This window comes from Diabrotica virgifera, chromosome 1, assembly GCF_917563875.1.
Source record: "Diabrotica virgifera virgifera chromosome 1, PGI_DIABVI_V3a".
NCBI classification, from domain to species: Eukaryota; Metazoa; Arthropoda; class Insecta; order Coleoptera; family Chrysomelidae; genus Diabrotica; species Diabrotica virgifera.
Window position 1 is genome coordinate 9,129,237 of NC_065443.1, and position 22,407 is coordinate 9,151,643.

General features: G+C 33.7%; 1 protein-coding gene across 1 annotated transcript in view; it reads left to right on the plus strand.

Annotated features, from left to right (window-relative positions):
• LOC114328380 (zinc finger protein jing homolog) overlaps positions 1–22,407 on the plus strand; it is a 548,292-nt gene that overhangs the window by 288,214 nt on the left and 237,671 nt on the right. The gene's annotated exons all lie outside the window — the stretch shown is intronic.

The window sequence follows — 22,407 nt, forward strand, 5'->3', positions numbered from 1 at the left end:
GTAAAATTAAGGGGCTATCCTAGTGTAAAAGTACGAAATTCACATACTTTTTTTAATTTCTAAAATCAAAAGAACTGTACCAATTGTTTTGAAAATTTGCATGAGCATTGCACCGTGAAAATAAAAACATAGCTCCACTGCTGCAGTGATTGGGACTAATAGAGACCCTGAAACATGACATTTCGAAGTTATTATTGAAATATAAGTTATTTTCTATACCATCAACTAGGGGTATTTGATCGGATTAACAATGTCAATTTGGCGGTTTCTGAAACTGCAAATGTTTTAGCTAATTTTAAAAAAAAATTTCAGCACTTCGTCATTTTCATAAATTTTAATATGTTTCAAGAATCATAGTTGATGGTATAGGAAATAAGTTATGTTTTTTATTTTCACGGTGCCAGTATCTGGCGCATAAATCGTTTAATTTTCAATATTTTTTAATGAAAATTGTTTTACTTCTTTTTATAGTAGGTACATGCTTATGCCAATTTTCAAAACAATTGGCACAGTACTTTTTATATTAGAAATTCCCAAAAAAGCACTTATATGAATTTCGTACTTTTACACTAGGATAGCCCTTTAAGTTACTGAACATTTCCAAATACCAATAATATAACTGAAGTAAGGATCACATTATATCATCATTCTCTTTGCCTTATCCCTATGCGGGGTCGGCTTCCCTAATTGCATTTCTCCACACAATTCTATCTTGGGCCATATCAATGTTAATCCCCTTTACCAACATGTCCTGCCTTATCGTCTCCCCCCAGCTCTTCTTTGGTCTTCCTCTCCTACTCCTTCCAGGAATCTGCACTTCAGCTATTCTTCGTATTGGGTGGTTAACGTCTCGACGTTGAACATGACCAAACCATCTTAACCTATGCTCTCTCATTTTGGCATCAATTGGTGCCACACCTAGACTTCCCCTAATATACTCATTTCTAATTTTATCCTTCTTTGTCACTCCACTCATCCATCTAAGCATTCTCATTTCCGCCACATGCATTCGCTGTTCCTCTTTCTTTTTCACTGCCCAACATTCAGTTCCGTACATCATAGCTGGTCTTATGGCTGTTTTATAGAATTTTCCCTTCAGCTTCATTGGAATTTTTCTGTCACACAACACACCACTCGCTTCTTTCCACTTCATCCATCCAGCCCTAATTCTACTGCATGCATCTCCATCTATTTCTCCATTACTCTGTAATACCGATCCTAGGTACTTAAAACTATTGCTTTTTACAATCATTTCACCATCCAAAGATACCATTTTATTTGTAGTAGCTCCATCTTTAAATGAACATTCCAAATACTCTGTTTTTGTCCTACTAAGTTTTAAACCTTTTTCCTCCAGAGCTTGTCTCCACTGTTCCAGTTTTTGTTCTAAGTCTCTTTCACTATTTCCTACTAACACGACATCATCAGCATACATTAAGCACCATGGAATGTTACCCTGTATTTTCGCTGTTATCTGGTCCAAAACTAATGAGAATAAATACGGACTAAGCACAGAACCTTGATGCAATCCTACTTTCACATGAAATTTATCAGTCTCTCCCACACCTATCCTAACACTAGTCGTTACTCCCTCATACATATCCCTCACAATCTTTACATATTCACCAGGGACTCCTTTCTTATTGAGTGCCCACCACAGAATCTCTCGAGGAACTCTATCATATGCTTTCTCAAGATCAATGAATACCATATGAGCGTTTGTTTCTTTACTCCTGTATTTTTCCATCAACTGCCTTATAATGAAAATTGCATCTGTTGTTGATCTACCCTGCATAAAGCCAAATTGATTCTCGGATATTTCGGTTTCTTCACGTATCCGTCTATCAATTACTCTTTCCCATATTTTCATGGTGTGGCTAAGCAGTTTTATAGCCCTGTAGTTTGTACATTGTTGTATATCTCCCTTGTTTTTGTAAACAGGTACCAGTATACTGCTTCTCCATTCGTCTGGCATTTGTCCAACTTCCATAATTCTATTAAATAGACCTGCTAGCCACCTTGTTCCTGTCTCTCCCAATGCTCTCCATACTTCCCCAGGAATATCATCTGGTCCTACCGCTTTTCCTTTCTTTATTTTTTGAAGCGCTTGAGCCACTTCCTCGTTGGTTATTTTGGTGACCATTGCTGCTACTGTCTCCGTTGACTCTACAGGCTGTCTGTCAAATTCTTCATTTAATAAGCTGTCAAAGTACTTTCTCCATCTCTTTTTGACATCCCTTTCGTGAACTAGTATTTTATTATTTTCATCTCGGATACATCTAATCTGATTAAAATCTTTTGCTTTCTTTGCTCTCTGTTTGGCTATTTTATATATCTTCGTTTCGCCTTCCCTGGTATCAAGTTGATCGTATAGGTTTGAATACGCTTCTGCTTTAGCTTTTGCTACTGCTACTTTCGCTTTCTTTTTGGCGACCATATAGTTTTGAAGATCTATGTCCGATCTGGTTTCTTGCCACTTTTTATATAATTTTCTCTTCTCTTTTATGTTTCCTTGTACTTCATTTGACCACCACCAAGTCTCTTTATCTTCAAACTTCTTTCCTGACGTTTTCCCAAGTATTTCAATAGCCGTCTCTCTAATAATATTGGCCATTTTTCTCCAAATTGTGTTAGGGCTTCCTTTCATGTTCCAACATATTTTTTCTACTATTCTTTCCCTGAATAGACCTTCCTTCTCATCTTTTAGCATCCACCACTTGATTTTTTGTGGTCCTCTCCGATATTTTTGTTTAGTTTCGCTTTTTACTTCGATGTCCAGAACAAGCAGCTTATGTTGTTGGCTTACTGTCTCACTAACTATTACCTTGCAGTCCTTGCATTCACGTATGTCTTCTTTCCTTATCATGAAGTAGTCTATTTGGGATTGATGTTGTCCACTTTTGTAGGTAATAAGTTGAGTTTCTCTCTTTTTAAAGAATGTGTTAACAATCGCCATATCCAATGCTGTTGCTAATTCTAGCATGTCATCTCCAGCTTCATTTCTAGTTCCAAAGCCTAATCCCCCATGTATTGTTTCATATCCTGTCTTGGCTTGGCCCACATGTGCATTGAAATCACCTCCTATTATAACTTTCTCCTCCGCTGGAATATCACTCAGTATGTCTCCCAATTGATCATAGAAAGCTCTTCTTTCATTCTCACCCAGACCTGTTTGAGGAGCATACACACACACAACATTCAATACCTCTTTATCAATTACAAATTTCACTGACATCATTCTATCACTCGTTCTTACAACATCTACTACGTTATCTTTCATTTCACTATCAGCAATTATACCAACTCCATTTCTAGTGTTACTACTCCCTACATACCACAATTTATATCCATCACCTAGTTCTTTCGCCCTTTGTCCTTTCCACCTAGTTTCTTGAATACAAGCAATTTGAACTCTTCTTCGTTTGAGCGCATCCACTAACTCCAGACTCTTACCTGTAAGACTACCAAGATTCCAAGACCCTATCCTGATTTTTCTAACCTGCAATGGTGTTCCCCCTGAGATAGTCCTCACCCGGAGATCCGAATGGAGGCTCATTTTACTTCCGGAACATTTTACCTCAGGAGATGCCATCATTTCAGTATAAGTTTTTATTTCGTTTGGAGAAGGTCTTTTCATTATTATGGCCTGAAAAGATTTTTGGATATTTGATGCCTGAATGCCTTTTCTATCAGCACCATACCCTGCCCTGTCCTGCACGTTTAGCCAATACACCACCAATGCAACCAAAGTGCAGTATTACCCCACACCCGCCTGCATTTTTCTGTATAGGCCAGGATCCCTACTGTAAGGACTGCCCTATAAGCCAATGTATTGTTGCCCGTATCCCGCCACTAGGAGGCACGTACTTCATTCGGGATACAAGGATCACATTATACAAGTATATAATGTGTAATAAGGATCACATTATATACTTACAATTAATTAATGTTCTTTTTAGGACGACAAAATATACACTCCTTACTTTACTCAATATTTTTTATTTATTTAGTGCCCTATACAATATAGTATACATGATATCGCAAGCAACAATAAAATGTTTATGTTCCGTTTCTCAAACTTTGATTAATTTTACTAGATGATGCATTCTTACAGTAAAAAAACCTACCTACAGCTCATAGGAACAACACTGTACGTTAATTCTTATTCACTGACAAAGCCCCTGCGGCTCTTTGTTTCTAGGAACAGTCTTGCTAACTTTTCTACATCTAAAGACCGAGCTCTTTCATGTTCATTACTAATTACTAATTACACTAAGATCACACAGTCTAGTATTGGACATAGATTTCCTTAAGTAGTTCTTTATTATTTTTAGTTTAGAAAAAGATCTTTCACTACTTGCCACAGTTACAGGTAATGTAAGAAACATTATTGATGCTGTACTTACGTTTGGGACACTTGATGCAATAAATTTCCTAATCAATAAATTATTCCTAATCAATAGATAATCTGCCAAGTGGCTGATTTTGCTTATTTTATTACTTTTGATATCGTCTCTTTGACTACATTTCTAAAGCAAATTACTTCATTGGTCAAAGCATGAGTCACATCAGATTCATATTTTTTACAAAACTCAGAGGCTGACTTTACAAGTTGTTCGTCAGAAAAATATAATAAATTATCTGGGTTTAAAAAACTGAACGTGTCAGTTATACATTACCATAGATTTAAAGCTTTCGTTTAACTGTGAAATAAGAATATCAACAGCTCTCAAAAATACCTTAACTTTAAAGCAATGCACAGGATTACTAAACTCATAGTCACTAGAAAGTTCGTCAAAAAAAGTCTTTACTTTTCTTTTGCGTTTGGAGGTCATTGTCAGTTTTTGGCGCCCCCCTAAGGCCTGCGCCCCAATGCACCGCATTGGTTGCATTGGCGTTAGTTACGCCACTGCGAAACACCATAAAAAGGGTTAAGGGAGATATTACACTTTACACCAGTAACGACAACTGCCACAAAAACTGCGAAAAAGGGGAAGAAATTATTTACAAATTATGAAGTACCATTTAAACTTTCAAACCCTTTAATGACGGTTGTTGTATTTTTCCAAAAAAAATTATGCAACGTAGCTATTTAACACTATGTACTTATATCAATAACATTTATTTATTTTTATTAACATTTTATCTTCACTGCGATCTTAATTTCCACTTGGTGTAAATATTAATCGATATTATCTTCGAATGAAGAAAGGTTTTCCTGGTCCTGGTCTATAGCTAGAGATAACCCCGTGCGTTGTTACATCTCCTTGACATACAGCTGTAAAATTACCATACCCACACTTTGAGCCGTACACCGAACACCTGCACCTCACCTTACGCTTACGATGCGATGTTATTCGATAGGCAATGTCCAAAAAAGTCGCTCGTAAATTATATTTTAAAAGTTTTCTGTTCAACTAAGTAATGGATACTTAAAGTGGTTTTATATGACAGGAGTAATAAAGGTGAAAATTTGAGCGATTGTTGCGTGAAGAACGACTTTATGCGTAGAAGTATGCGCTGTTAGTGGACACTTACTTTTAGGTCATTAAGAATTATTGATTTAGAAATTATATGACTTTGTAGATGAAGCAAAATAGTTTCTTGCAGGCTTCAAACTTGGAGAATCTATGCAACCTTCTGAGATATCCGATTTTTTCTTGTAAAACCATTTTGTTGGCCTTCTTTTGACTTTTGGTTTGTAAATAATTTAATAATGGGCAGTCAAATGAAAGTACACAACTTCAAGAATACTCTCTGAAAATTTCAGATTGATCGGAGCAAAATTACCGGAAATACAATGAGAAACGTTCAACAGCTGTTACCCTTCCCTTTTGTAAATTACTCCACGACTCAAAAACGTATTCCGGTGTGCATCACTTTACGATGTGACAGACAAACATGAAATTGAAAATAAAATTTGTCAAAACTTTAAACGCTTTATTCTCAAAACTGATTTTGTCAAAATCGGTGAACATTGTAACTCAAAAACTACTTGACCGATCCACCTGGAATTTTGCATAGATTTTTTCTTGCATTTTTCAGGCAACGTGGTCGAGATATTTAAAAGCATTATTGGCTAATATGTTTACAAATAATTACCACTACAATGATTTAATGTTAATATACCATTGTTTCACCAACTGATGTCATCATCATCATTTTCTTTGACTTATCCCTATGCGGGGTCGGCTTCCCTAATTGCATTTCTCCACACAATTCTATCTTGGGTCATATCAATATTAATCCCCTTTACCAACATGTCCTGCCTAACAGTCTCTCCCCACGGCTTCTTTGATCTTCCTCTCCTACTTCTTCCAGGAATCTGCACTTCAGCAATTATTCGTATTGGGTGATTAGTTTCTCGACGTTAAACATGACCAAACCATCTCAACCTATGCTCTCTCATTTTGGCATCAATTGGTGCCACGACTAGACTTCCCCTAATATACTCATTTTTAATTTTATCCTTTTTTGTCACTCCACTCATCCATCTAAGCATTCTCATTTCCGCCACATGCATTCGTTGTTCCTCTTTCTTTTTCACTGCCCAACATTCAGTTCCGTAAATCATAACCGGTATTATGGCTGTTTTAAAGAATTTTCCCTTCAGCTTCATGGAATTTTTCTGTCACTCAACACACCACTCGCTTCTTTCCACTTCATCCATCCAGCCCTAATTCTACTGCATGCATCTCCATCTATTTCTCCATTACTCTGTAAGACCGATCCTAGGTACTTAAAACTATTGCTTTTTACAATCAGTTCACCATCCAAAGATATCATTTTATTTGTAGTAACTATATCTTTAAATGAACATTGCAAATACTCTGTCTTTGTCCTACTAAGTTTTACCCTGTAGTTTCGCTGTTATCTGGTCCACAACTAATGAGAATAAATACGAACTAAGCACCGAGCCTTGGTGCAATCCTACTTTCACATGAAATTTATCAATCTCTCCCACACCTGTCCTAACACTAGTCGTTACTCCCTCATACATATCCCTCACAACCTTTACATATTCACCAGGGACTCCTTTCTTATTGAGTGCCCACCACAGAATCTCTCGAGGAACTCTATCATATGCTTTCTCAAGATCAATGAATACCATATAGCGTTTGTTTCTTTACTCCTGTATTTTTCCATCAACTGCCTTATAATGAAAATTGCTCTGTTGTTGATCTGCCCTGCATAAAGCCAAATTGATTCTCGGATATTTCGGTCTCTTCACGTATCCGTGTATCAATTACTCTTTCCCATATTTTCATGGTGTGGCTAAGCAGTTTTATAGTCCTGTAGTTTGTACATTGTTGTATATCTCCCTTGTTTTTGTAGACAGGTGCTAGTATACTATACTGCTTCTCCATTCGTCTGGCATTTGTCCAACTTCCATAATTCTATTAAATAAACCTGCTAGCCACCTTTTTCCTGTCTCTCACAATGCTCTCCATACTTCCCCAGGAATATCATCTGGTCCTACCGCTTTTCCTTTCTTTATTTTTTGAAACGCTTGAGCCACTTCCTCGTTTGTTATTTTGGTGGCCATTGCTGCTACTGTCTCCGTTGACTCTACAGGCTGTCTGTCAAATTCTTAATTTAATGAGCTGCTAAAGTACTTTCTCCGTCTCTTTTTGACATCCTTTTCGTGAACTAGTATTTTATTATTTTCATCTCGGATATATCTAATCTGATTAAAATCTTTTGCTTTCTTTGCTCTCTGTTTGGCTATTTTATATATCTTCGTTTCGCCTTCCCTGGTATCAAGTTGATCGTATAGGTTTGAATACGCTTCTGCTTTGGCTTGTGCTACTGCTACTTTCGCTTCCTTTTTCGCCACCATATAGTTTTGAAGATCTGTGTCGGATTTCTGGTTTCTTGCCACTTTTTATATAATTTTCCCTTCTCTTTTATTTTTCCTTATACTCTTCGTTTGACCACCACCAAGTCTCTTTATAAACTTTTTTCCTGACGTTTTCCCAAGTATTTCAATAGCAGTCTAATACTACCGGCCATTCAGTTGGTGGTGTTTCACTGATGTATACCCCGCTTAAAGAATTCTTGTGGCTGTTGCTTCAAGAATTTTTTAGTACATTTGGTACTTCTTCGTCCGACTGAAAACGATTACCTTAAAACCTTTGTCAGTGGCCCAATGATGTGAAAATCGCAAGGACATAAAACAGGACTAAAAGGCGGATGCTTGAGTATCATCCATTTCTTTCGTTTTAGATTTTCTTTCGCTGTTTTGGCAACATGAGGCCGAGCATTGTCGTGCAGAAGAGTAACATCCCTGGACGTTTTATTGCTTGATGGAGCTTGTTCAAAGTTTCATTATACATACAAGTTTTCGTATACGCGCTCTAGGTTCTGTAAACACTACGAGCAACGGTCTTTCATGGTCATTTTGTGTTTTTCAATCCGAATACCTATAGTGTTTTACTTGTGACATGACTGGCACTTTATCGTTCGTAAAAACCGTAAAAGGCAGAGAGTCCTGTAGCACTCCACTGACTTGTCCTGAAAAATGAATAAAGAAAATCAAGAAATTTCCTTTGAAATAAAGAAAATAATGAACTAACGTTAAAATATAAAAACGCCAATTTTATTAATTTGTTTTTTAATTAAAAAAACTCTAATGTTTAACATTTTAAAGTCTTTATTCCCAGTACTATTTTTATATAACTTGTAATTTACGGCTAATATTTTAAAGCACCTCGTTTAGTTTAAACCAGGAAATAGGAAAAATACTTGATGAGGATTATAATGAGATGAGTTTCGATAAAATGCGGCGCGGAAAAGGAAGTAATATACAACGTACCAAGTTGACATACGCAATTTTCCTTTGCTCAATGTTAAGTAACAAAGTACAGCTTATATTTATATATTTATCATAAATATAAATTTTATCACGACTGTTTTACAACAGCATCGAGAACGTAAACTTGAAATATTTATGCACGATTTGAAAGATTTTGCGCTCACAGCTGAGTGAATACGAAAAGGCAGAATATATTATTTATGAACACTTTTAACATGGTTTTTATAGCATTTTAGTTTTCTTCAAATATTTCTTTAAAAATAAACTTGAAAATTGTGTATTTGCTGTTTCGGCAGCTATACCACACCACCAGGAAATGGTCTGGCAGACAGAAGAAGTACATAAATATTAAAAGTAAAAGAAAATAATAGTCCCATCGGTATATTGTTCCTTAAAGCACAATCTTAAATTATACTTCGTTCGCTTCCAAGGTAAGCTAAGACACCAGTTTCAGACGCCTGATCAATGGATCACTGGTAACCAATTTTAATTAATTTCTAACCAATGACAGGCTGCGACGACACGAGATTGATTAGGCGTCTGAAACTGGTGTCAGCTTACCATAGAAGTGTACAAAGAATAATTGAATTCCAATGTTTATAGATTTGTGATAGGTATTAATTACGATACAAAATATATAGATTTGGGTTTAAGATTAATATCAACTAAGAGAAGAAAACTGCTCAAAACTTGTGAGAACAACTAAAGGGCCTAGCCGGGTAAGATGATGAAAAGTGCCCCCAACTCGATTCGAATTGCATATAGGTCAACGTTTAGCACATATAGAGAAACTCAATTTCTGAAATTTTTAGCCCCCTAGGTGGTCACCTGACCCACCTAGAGCCTAATTAGGCTTTTTATGTTTTTATTTTTTATCTCAGCCGCATCGAGAGCTAGTGAAAAACTTTAAATAAAAAAGTTGTAAGTGTCAAAAAGTTCTGTCCGAAAAAACGTTTTTTTTTTAATTTTGGCAGGAAATTCAAATTTTAGGACGATTTTAAAATTTTAAATAAGTATAAAAAAATAACTGACATTCGTTCTCACAAAAAAAATTTATAACGTGTATTTTTGCATAATGTTTCACCCTGAATTTTTTCAGATTTTTAGAATTGGTGAAACGTACTTTTAAAAATAAAAAACCGCATTTTTTCGCTTTTTTTCGCTTTTTGATACATTTTTATACAGGGTGTTTAAAACAGGTCGCACAGTCACTAGTACAGGTAAAAAACTAAAAATTAATTGGGGTTTGCCTAATAAAAAAAATTTTGTAATGTCATCCATTTTCAAGATACAGGGCGTTGAAGAAAACAAAATTTTACACATTTTTCACGATTTTGTCTAAACTACTGGCAACATTGTAATAAAATTTGGCAGGTTTTAAGAGGTAGTTATTGTTCATTTTTTCACACACCATTAAGAATTTTATATTCATCATTGGCGCGCATATGGGCAATGGTCTGAACTTTTTAAAGAAAAAAAGATAGTACGCCACTGTCATATTTCAAATTAACAATCATTTTTGAATTCCTCGTTCAATTTGTGACAAAAGATCTATCTTTCCATTTTTTTCATACGACGCGCCATTTTTATGCAAGAAATAATAGTATATTACTTTATGAGGCGGAGAAGCATGACTTTTCTTGACGCGCCCGATATTACGCGCCGAACGAAGTGAGGCGCGTAATAGAGGGCAAGTCAAGAAAAGTCGCTTCTTTGCCGATTAAAGTATACTATTTTTTCTTCAAACGTAGCAAAATCTAGAATGCCTCAAACGACATGGGGGCTGGAAATCAAGCACGGTTGCCGAAGGATATATAGAGGATTCAATAAGAAATAAGAACGATAATGCTCAAAAAATTTTAAACCCTCATGATTCGCAACATCGGGAATGATTGCTGAAAGTTGTGCTCGACCATCAGTATCATCAACAATTACCAATGCGTATCAAGAGTCGGGAACATTTTTGCACGGTTTCAATTTTGAAAATGCCTCATTAACTAATTGTACTTTTAATATTAGTATAAATAAAAATGATGTTTAATTGTTGTTAATGACATTTGTATTGTTGCTTTGTGACATGTTTCCTATTGTTACCATGACAACATTTTTCCCTTCGCCGTAAAGAAATGGGAAAAAAAACTGCTGCCGGCGGAGACATCAAACTTTGACAGGATCAAGTTAGATAAGTAATGTCATCATTATTTGACGTTTGAAGAAAAAATATTTTAATCCTTACAAAGTATTCGAATTTCTATGTAAGGTTCTATACATCCACATTATACTCATAATGTACATCCATAGAAAAACTTAATTCCAATACTTTGGAAGCGTTAAGATATTTTTCTACGAGCGTGCAAAAATGTCTACTTTCGCGCACGCATTTTAGGTTAGAAAGTTTCATTTTTCCGCACGCGTGTTACTTTTCCGCACGCGGTTTTTACTTTTCCGCACGCGGTTTTTACTTTTCCGCACGTGTGTTAATTTAGATATGTTAATATGGCCTTAAAGTAATTATAATACATGCAATAAACTAATATTTAGATATTATTTACTAATTTATTTCATATATATCTTATTGTGTTCCTGTTTTAAAGAAATTAACGCGACAATTCGATGAAATAAAATTATTTTGACATAATATTCGAGTCAAATCGGTAGACAATAACAGTCGTTTTGAATCATCGTCATGGAAACCAAGATCGTCGTCATGCTAACTAATTATATTGAAAGTTTGGTTTTGACAACCTTGTCAAAGAATTAATTTGTGTATGTATTTTCAGTAGTAATTGCACAAGAGCTCTGAAATTATTGAATTTTTCCCGAGTGACACTTTGACAGTTTTAATTTCACGAGCCGAAGGCGAGTGAAATTATGTCAAAGTGTCACGAGAGCAAAAATTCTATATTAATTTCAGAGATCGAGTGCAATTTGTTGCGATTATTTCATGAATAAAACTGTTCAAAACCAAAATTTTATTGTAATTTATTTATGTAAGTACAAATTAGTACCATTAAACACACACTTTTTATAAATATTTGACGATTGAAAGTCATCACTTTTATAATTTTTAAAACATTAATTGTCATTAATGTCACTGAATGTATTTTTTCGTAGCAACGAAGTGCATCTGACGTAATATACTTAACGACGGGATATTATCAAAAATTATCACCTTAATTTGCATTTCTGTAGCTTTCTATTATTGGTCAGAATCTCCTATGAATGAAATAATCATATTAATTAAATTAATTGATTAAGATTTGGTAATTTTTTAAAGACTCTTAGAAAAAATATTGTTCCTCACTCTTGCAGAAAGTCTCTTTTCTGCACTCGACTGCTTGCCGAACTCCCGCTTCGCGTCGTTCGGCAAACTGCAGTCGCGTGCGGAAAAGAATGACTTTCTGCACTTGTTAGGAAAGTAACTATTTATTGTTTGCATGAAAACGGCGCGTCGTATGAAAGAAAGGGTAGAAAGATTTTTTGTCCGAAATTGGACGAGGAATTCAAAAATTATTATTAATTTGAAATATGTCAGTGGCGTACTATCTTTTTTTTCTTTAAAAAGTTCAGACCATTACCCGTATGCGCGCCAATGATGAATATAAAATTCTTAATTGTATGTCAAAAAATGAACAATAAATACCTCTTAAAACTTACCAAATTTTATTACAATGTTGCCAGTAGTTTCAGCAAAATCGTAAAAAATGTGTAAAATTTTGTGTTCTTCAACGCCCTGTATCTTGAAAATGGATGACATTACAAAAATTTTTTATTAGACAAACCCCAATTATTTTTCAGTTTTTTACCTATCCTAGTGACGGTGTTACATTTTTTTAACTACCCTGTATAAAATTGTATCAAAAAGCGAAAAAAAAGCGAAAAAATGCGGTTTTTATTTTTAGAAGTACGTTTCACCAATTTTAAAAATTTGAAAAAATTCAGGGAGTAACATTATGCAAAAGTACACGTTATAAATTTTTTTTCGTGAGAACAATATCTTAGTTATTTTTTTATATTTATTTAAAATTTTAAAATCGTCCTAAAATTTGAATTTTCCGCCAAAAAAAAACAGAAAAATTTTTTTCGGACAGAACTTTTTGGAACTTACAATTTTTTTATTTAAAGTTTTTTGCTAGCTCGCGATGCGGCTGAGATAAAACATAAATAACATAAAAAGCCTAATTAGGCTCTAGGTGGGTCACGTGACCACCTAGGGGGCTAAAAATTTCAGAAAGTGAGTTTCTCTATATGTACTAAACGTTGACCTATATGCAATTTGAATCGAGTTGGGGGCAGTTTTCATCATCTTACCCGGCTAGGCCCTTTCCATGTATTGATTGACTTCTTTGATGCTACGGAATATTATGCTCAAATTATAAAAGAAGCATGGCTCGTGACCTCACATCATTCCTTTGTCCTTCTGATAATCAATGAAGCAATAGAAATATGGTTGCCACAATTACGAACTTTTTGTTCATGAATATTGTTTATGTAGGTATCAGAATTAGCTGGCTAATTTTTTTTGAAATCGTAAACAATGAAATAAATAATATATAGGCTTGTAAATAAGAAAAAACAATTAGCACAACTCATAAATTATTATCAATTCGAAAGAGAGTCGCACTTACCCCTTGTTCAACCTTTGGTTAAAATTATTATGTTCAAATGATTCAAATGATCCAAATGACATCTTCAACGCTAAAAAGAACGCTTCGACGCTAATCTGCCCGGTTCTCTGCGTAGGGACCTAGATGATCCGGGAAGGGAATATTTCGCAAAATGGGTACACTTGACGTTCCTGCAATAAATTAAAGCGGTCATCTCGAGCCCTTGTACAAAATTACGCATGCGCCCCCATTTTGAGAAATGCAATAATTTAGTTAAGCTTTCAAGTTTGGTCTTTCAAAAGCGGTTTGTGATTCCGGGATAATTAACAAAGTAGCTTCTAAATAAGGTCATGTTATGTTGAAGTATTACGAATATTAAAAAATAAAGTATTTAAGTTGATACTAAATACTGTTCCAAACTAATATTATTATGATCTAATGATTATCATAGTATTTTCTTATTTTATTATTTGGTTGTTGGTATATTTTTATTAATTTATATATCCTTTTTTCCAGGTTAGTATCTTCTTGTTCTTCACCACGTTACTATCGGCAATGCAAAGTAAGTTTTTTTAAAAAGTTTCAACACATATTTTTTGTAATGGAGAACTTTGGTTCTGCTTGTGAAAATTTAATCCATTAGAATTTATTTCATTAAGTTGAGAAAATGATGTCGGCCAAAGGACCCCGACATAGTCCATGACCATAAGAGCCTGTTTTTTATGGCATTTTCCATCAGTCTTGCCAGAACTTTTGGCGATAGGTTCTGCATTCTGGCGAATATTCTCTTTAAGGGCTTCACGAGTCTGGGGCTTGTTGACGTAAACGCGCTACTTAAAAAAAACCATAAAAAAAGGTCTGGAAAGATTAAATCGGGTGATCTGGTCGGCCAGTGAAAATCACCAAAATAAAAGATTAGGCCACCCAAAAATGTTTCCTTCAGAATCAGTGGCTGAAGCAGTGTGCACCGTTGCACCGTTCCCCAATCACACTATAGTCATACACTATTATCTCGGATCACACTATAGTCATACACTATTATCTCGGACTATATATCCAATATTGCCTGGACTATCTAAAGATTTAACAGTTTACTATTACATATATCTATTTGTAGACCAGGGCGCATCTGTAAAAATATTGGTACATTTGGACGTTGAGAGGTGACTCAAATTTTTTTGCAGAAATTGCTTGAAAATAACTCAAATAATAATATTTGAGTCCGGAACATTGTTTAAATAATCAAAATACCAAAAAATGAAGGAAAAATTCGATTTTTTTCTTCGTTTTTTGATTATAACTTTAAAAGTATTCATTTCCGAGGAAAGGTGTACTGACCTAAAAGTTGTGTAATTAAATTTCCTACAATATAGAATTGGTTAAAAATTTAAAAAATAGTCACCCTTGTTGCAAAATAGCAATAATTGCGAAAAAACCATACAAAAACAAGTATTCGCATTTTACGTTTTTCAACCATTTATGCTACATTTAAGACCTTCATATTTCACGCAGAAAAACTGTATGATACAGTAAAACAATACTGTAAATTTCATTAAGATCGGTTCAATAGATTTTGCAAAATAAATTTTGCAATCCAGCTTTCGCAAAAAAAATTCATTTTTTCAAAATGTTACAGGACTGAAAATAAAGCAGATAGCAAGTTGATTTTTTTTTGCGTATAAAAGTGTACTGTACCTTTCATTTGCAATTTGCAAAATTAAAATAGAATAACTACCACGGCGTCATGAAATTTTTTAAATAAACATTAATTATTGGTGCTACGCGCAGGACAGCGGATAGTTCGCTCTGATTGGGCATTCCAATGACCTTTGATAATGATTGATACATTTTAATTTTAATTACATTTCGATATAAGTAAATAAATTTGTTTATTGCAAAATAAAAACTCATACTCTATCCTTTGAAATAACACTTTTTTAGCAAAAACTTTCTTTGTTCATATATTTTAACTTAGAGAATCAAAGTTTATTATTTTTAAACATATGCAATTGTTTAAACAATATTTCACAAACAATAATAAAATTATTTTAATTTTTGTGGAATTAAAATATTAATATACAACAAAATATATAGTGAGAAAATTATTGTATTTATATATATTATTTATATATATTAGATAAAGATTGGAAGACATTTTGGTGGAAATCAACTTGTGTGAATCGAACACCGCTGTCCTGCGCGTAGCACCATAAATTAATGTTAATTTAAAAAATTTCCTGACGCCGTGGTAGTTAATCGATTTTAATAATTACAAGGTACAGTACACTTCTAAAAGCAAAAAAAATTCAACTTGCTATCTGCTTTATTTTCAGTCCTGCAACATTAAAAAAAAATGATTTTTTTGCGAAAGCTGGATTGCAAAATTTATTTTGCAAAATCTATTAAACTGATCTTAATGAAATTTACAGTGTTGTTTTACTATATCATAAGGTTTTTCTGGGTAAAACATGAAGGTCCTAAGTGTAGCATAAATGGTTGAAAAACGTAAAATTCGAATACTTGTTTTTGTATGGTTTTTTTCGCAATTATTGCTATTTTGCAACAGGGGTGATTATTTTTTTAAATTTTTAACCAATTTTATATTGTAGGAACTTTAATTACGCAACTTTCATGTTAGAACATTTTCTCAGAAATGAATAGTTTTAAAGTTATAATCAAAAAACCAATAAAAAAATCGAATTTTTCCTTCATATTTTGATTATTTAAACAATGTTCCGGACCATTTTGAGTGGGAGGATAACTCAAATATTATTATTTGAGTTATTTTCAAGCAATTTCTGCAAAAATATTTGAGTCACCTCTCAACGTCCATCTCAAAACAGATGCGCCCTGGACTGTTGTGAGTATAAAACTTTTATACCTAATCACAAATAGTTGATTCTAATTACACCGTAATTATGGCTTTATTTCTTTGCTATCGATACGATACTAAAATTTTTTTACTTAAGGTAAAGCTTTGTAATTTTAAAAATAGGTTAAAATCATCGTAGAAAATAAAAAATTATTTGACGGACGTATTTGATCTTAAATTTATTAATTATATATCTGCTTTATTACCAATTTCTTAACGCGTCAGTTTTCCACACCTAATAAAAAGGAAAAAGTTACCGTCACCAATCTCTTACAGATGTTTCCGGGAAAACTTTTCCGCGCCGACGAAACCCTTCGAGATAAGGAGAGAGCCAGCAAATAAAAAGAGAAGCCAGAAAAAAAGGAGAAAACTTTCCAAATTCCAGCCAGTCAGTGCCGCGTTAGTCAAGTATTTCCGTAAAGTCGGCACATTCGTCGGAGCTCTATCTCGATGCAGCGGTGGCTCTGGCTCTGGCTCTGCTGTGTTGTAGGGCACCAACACCAAAGTATATTGATCGGCCGTGTACACTCCCTGTAATGGTCCTTCGTAGACAGTGGTATCCATTTTTTGTTTTGGGAAGTGTGCACAGTGTCACGTTAGTCACTATGCTAAATAAGAACAAACCGAAATCTGTAATATTGTGTATATTATGTATTTTACAATACTTCATAAAATTCAGTTATCTTTTATGTAGTTTATATAAAATTTTCAAGAGTTTGCGAGGGTTTACAACTCAGTAAGAAAAAGCTAGCACGCAGTCTATCATTCTATATTACGTATAATATGTATCCCTTCATATATTTTAATAAAATGGGAGTGTCCGTATTTGATTGGTTTCTATTTAATTCATTTACTAGATGACCTGATAAGTCACGTTAAATGAAATAAAAAACATGTTTTTCCAGCAAATTTTGGATTATTTTTATTTTATTCGATGGAGTCTTCCTTTAGCTCAATACGATGATTCCAGTTATTTTCCAACTAATCCAAAGAAATAAGATATTTCTCGTGACACATCCCCCTCCAGGCTGAAACCTTTTTTGAGTAGTATGGACATCTATATTAATAACCTATATATGTTTCCTGCAACCGATTTTGATGATATACATAGTTATAAACAAATGAAGGTCAAAAAACGGTAAATTTTCGATTTTTTGGTCTATTACTAAAAAGTGAAGCATTCTAAACAAAGGACATCGCACACATCTTATGGAAAATATAATGTCACTCAAATTCAATAAAATTTATACGAATAGATTCGTTTTAAATTAACGGTCAAATCTTATCGTTGCGCCAACTCTTAATTATGACTAATTACGGCGCAAATTGCAATTAAAGTTTATCGAAATCACATTTTTTGAGTCAGTAAAAGTGTCAGTTACAATTACTATTGCTCTGGGTGCTATTCATAAGAGCTTAAACCCCGCTGGGTCTAAGCGGATTAGTAAAACTAATCCGCTGATTTATGGAGTACCGACAATTTGGGTATTTTAAAATATTTTTTCTCTCTCTAACTTATGTAAGTACCCATTTGATTTCAGATTTATTTATATCAATTTCTGCTCTTAATATTGAAAATATAGAGTTGGCGCAATGATAAGATTTGACCGTTAATTTAAAACGCATCTATTCGTATAAATTTTATTGAATTTGAGTGACATTATATTTTCCATAAGATGTGTGCGATGTCCTTTGAGAATAAGAAACTCATAAATCGTATAAAAAACTTCAATATGGCGTTCGCTGAATATGTCTATCCTTATTGGTTGCTTAGAAAATTGCAAAATAAATCATAAATTTTGAGTTTTTATAAATCTTCATAACTTATGTAAAAATTAAATTAGAACCTTCTTATTACACGGAATGCTGAGACTTCTTGTGCTTAAATTATATTTAAATTTCAAATCAATTGGTCAAATAGTTTAAAAGTTATTTAATTTGTTTATCCCAAATTCTTTTTTTTGCAACACTTTAAGTCAGAAAATTATGAGGTTACAGTAATACTTCGGACAGTTTATGAAAGAACATTCATACTATTAACTTAATTAAAAAAAAAGACGAAACGTAATTTTAAACAGTGTAAAATTATTTTGAAAAATCATGTCGATTTTTGGTTACTTATAAACAATTAGAATAACTCTTTAACCGTTACCGGTAAAAAAATTATTTTTTCATATTTAGAAAGACTGATTTTTTATACACATTTAGAAAGAAAAACTCAGCATTCCGTGTAATAAGAAGGTTCTAAGTTAATTTTTACATAAGTTATGAATGTTTATAAAAACTCAAAATTTATGATTTATTTTGCAATTTTCTAAGCAACCAATAAGGATAGACATATTCAGCGAACGCCATATTGAAGCTTTTTATACGATTTATGAGTTTCTTACTCTCAAATTTGTTTAAAATGCTTAACTTTTTGGTAATAGACGAAAAAAGCGAAAATTTGCCGTTTTTTGATCTTCATTTGTTTATAATTATGTATATCATCAAAATCGGCTGCAGGAAACATAATATAGGTTATTATTATAGATGTCCATACTACTCAAAAAATTTGTTTTTGGCCTGGAGGGGGATGTGTCACGAACAGGATATTTTTTTCCTTATTTCTCTGAACTAAACTTCTTTATGCCATCCGAATATAACGATTCTGGAAGCTCTGTAAAATAGGGGTTTGTTTCGTCAATTATATCTTCCTTAGGCAGGCCGCACATCAAAGAAACATGAAACGTAAATCACGTTTCATGGAAATAAAATACTGCTAAACAAATATACGTCCGGCCATTTATGAAACTTTCCGAAAATAAAAATGTGTTATGAGCATGAATCACACTCGTTTCATTGGTAGGCGGACTTCAAGATTTGTTTAGCCGTGTTTAATTTTCTCCCGTTTCTCACTGTTTCTGCTTTAGTTTGTCCAATAATGGACAATAATATTTACTATTAACCGGTAATCCTGTTAATTGACTATTAACAGGTATACCTTTTTCTGGATATTCAGCTAAAGTTGTGCCGTTGCGAACTCAAAATACAGTGACCATGACCTTTAAGACCCTTTGATCGACTCTTGACCTCTTCGGAGCACTTTTGCCGGCTTCAGTCCACTGCTGTAGGTTCATTCTGTTCTCTGGTGTATAATAGTGGATCCAGGTTTCATCAATGATTACCAATCGACGCCAGAGGTACGACGGATGGCGCTTCATAAGGTCCAAACACTGTTGAGAAGTGGTCACACGATTATGTTTTTGGACAATGGTCAACAACATTGGCAGGATATTTTTTCATATTCAAAACTCGAAACTTCGATATACGGCCACTAAGAAATTCATGGAACCAAAATTTTACACTGTAGTCTGAAAGATCATTAGTTCATAATATTTATCCAGCTTTCGTTTTGTTTCCTTCGTCGTTTTATTTTTCAAATAATAATGTTAAAGAGAGATAGAAAATCGGTTTTCTCTACATGTGTCATTGGCCGTATCGCGATAAAAATTTATGTGTATGCCTACAAAAGGTTAGACTTGGGTTAGAAGGAGGTTATTTATAATACTAACATATAATTTGGACGGCTAAAATAGGACGGCTGCCTTGGATGGGACATGTAGAAAGAATGGAAGAAGGCGAAATACCAAACAAAATATTCAAACAGATGCCAGTAGGAAAAGAACAAGAGGAAGACCGAAGCTGAGATATTTAGAACAAATAGAAAATGATATAATAACCTTAAAAATAAAAAACTGAAGAAAAAAAGCACGAAACAGATCAGAATGGAGAAGAATCCTGGAACAGGCCAAGACCCAGAAAGGGTTGTCGACCAGTGATGATGATGAACATATGCATATAATTTGTTAGTATTGTAGGTTGTAGTCTATTTAGTCTTCTGCACAAGCTTTTCTCGGTGTTCAATTTTTCACATGCGAAAAACAATCTTATATTTGTCGCTGTATCATTCGATAATTTCTACCATCAATTTCTAAGACAATCCTGAGTAATAATTCCTACTTCCCATCATGTTCCACACTTCTTTAGAAATACAGACATATATCTTGGACAGTGTAAACGAAAAAGCTCTCTCTGGTTTTACTCTCGAACAGAACACACGGTTTGTTCTACGCTCTTAGTGATAACTGCTAGTTATCACGCGAAATACCGTGAACCTCTCTTGACTGTTAACCCCCGCAGACAACAGACGTGCGAATATATCTCTCTGATTCTGTCTCCCGGGTAGAAAAGACGCCTTTTTTGCTCTTGTACCCTCTGTTCTCAAGTTTTTAATCTGTTTTTGATGATATGCAACAATATTTTACTGAGTTATGTTATTAGTCAGAATGCACGGTAGTTTTCACATCTGGTAGTAGCTCCTTTTTTGTGTAGTAGAATATACATGCTTGTCATGTAGTCCTTTGGGATAAAGGAGACTTAAAACTTCTAAAAGCATAAAATTGGGAGAACGAGGTAAAAGACAGAGAATAGTGGAAACAATCACAGACATATTTTTAAGATTGTCAAAATCAGAAGCCCTAAAATACAACAAACAGCTCTTTAAGTTAGGAAATACATGTTGTTTTAGAAGACATCTTTTCTATAGCTCGGACTTTCACTTTATCTACAATTATTATGGTCTCTTAATATTTTTTCTAGATCTAATCTATCTGATACTAGATTTCTCTTTACGCCCTTTTCTCTAGTCACTGCGTTTTATTACAGAGAGACATATAAACTTACAGCCACTCTTTAATTTTCACTTTTGGTGCAACATAACATTTATTTTTTCATTGCTTGTTTTGGTTGGTTTTGTTTAGTCGCACAATTATCGTTTCTTATCATTTGTTTGATATTATTATTCGCACGTGTAGATATCGGTTCCGTTATCACATTTCGTGTATTCTTATCTTTACCAATAAAAATTAAAAATAATCGCAGGAGAAACTAGATAACCGCCGCCTATGCTCCGAAGTACACTCCATCGCAATATAATCCACTTCGGTAACATGGAAGAGCAGAGTGTCAGAACATTTTCTCTGGAATATCATTTCCCGTTTCATTTTCATTTTTGCGGTAACTAATATGTTGTGTTATCGACTCTTTTTACCTCCCAGGTGTTTATATGGAACACTAAATGTTTCGAGAACTTTAAACTTTTCATACACTTTTTTATTAGGTCTATGTTGGTAATCCAGGAAAAATTTTCTTTATAGGAATAAATCATTTATACGTTAATGAACAGAAGAAAAATATCATGAGTTTGGTAGTGTATTTCCTCTCTCTACCGTTTTGTGTCATTTTTCTACTCGTTATTTTAAGACTTAATTTTGTTTTTCTTTATCTTCCTGTCTAAAAAGTTTTCGTTTTCTTCATCTATATCATCTCAGATGTTATTTCGCTAACTTGGCAAGTCCATTTTGAATTAGTTTTTGAAGATTTTTTTAAGATTCTAATCTACTTGATGTTTTCGAAAATTATTCGAATGAAAATTTAATCAAAATGGTGATAATAGTGAAATGATGCAAATAATTTGGTTGAAAAACAAAGAACTAGCTTGGTTAACAAACAGGATAAACTTAAAGCATTTGCTGTAAGACGAATCTGTATGGGACTTTTACCAGAGAAACTTCAGAAACGTCAAAGAAACGTACGAACACATAAAACCCAATATAAAACAGGCAGCATTAGAAGCTTTGGAAGAACTAAAAAAAGACTACCCAACAAAAAGAAAAATAAACGAAGAACCCGAAAAATGTATTAAAGAAAGGAAAATTCTACATATGAAAAGATAAACACGTAATCCACAGAAGACAAACAGAAGTATAAAAAGAAAATTAGAGAAGTAAAACCAAGAAGGGTACAAGAAAAGAATGAAGAATGGGAAGGAACATGTGCACAAATTATTGAAAAATACCTAGGGGGGACAAGCAAATTTGAATCCTGGAAAATAATGAAATTTTTAAGGAAAAATACCAACGAAAAACTCACAAATATAATGTATGAGAAGAAGACTGGAAAGAATACTTTAAAGAACTAATCATAGAAAATCGCCCAAATTTCATAGAGACAGACACAGAACATAAAAAAACAATGAAATCAAAATGAAGATTGGATTGCGAGCATTATGC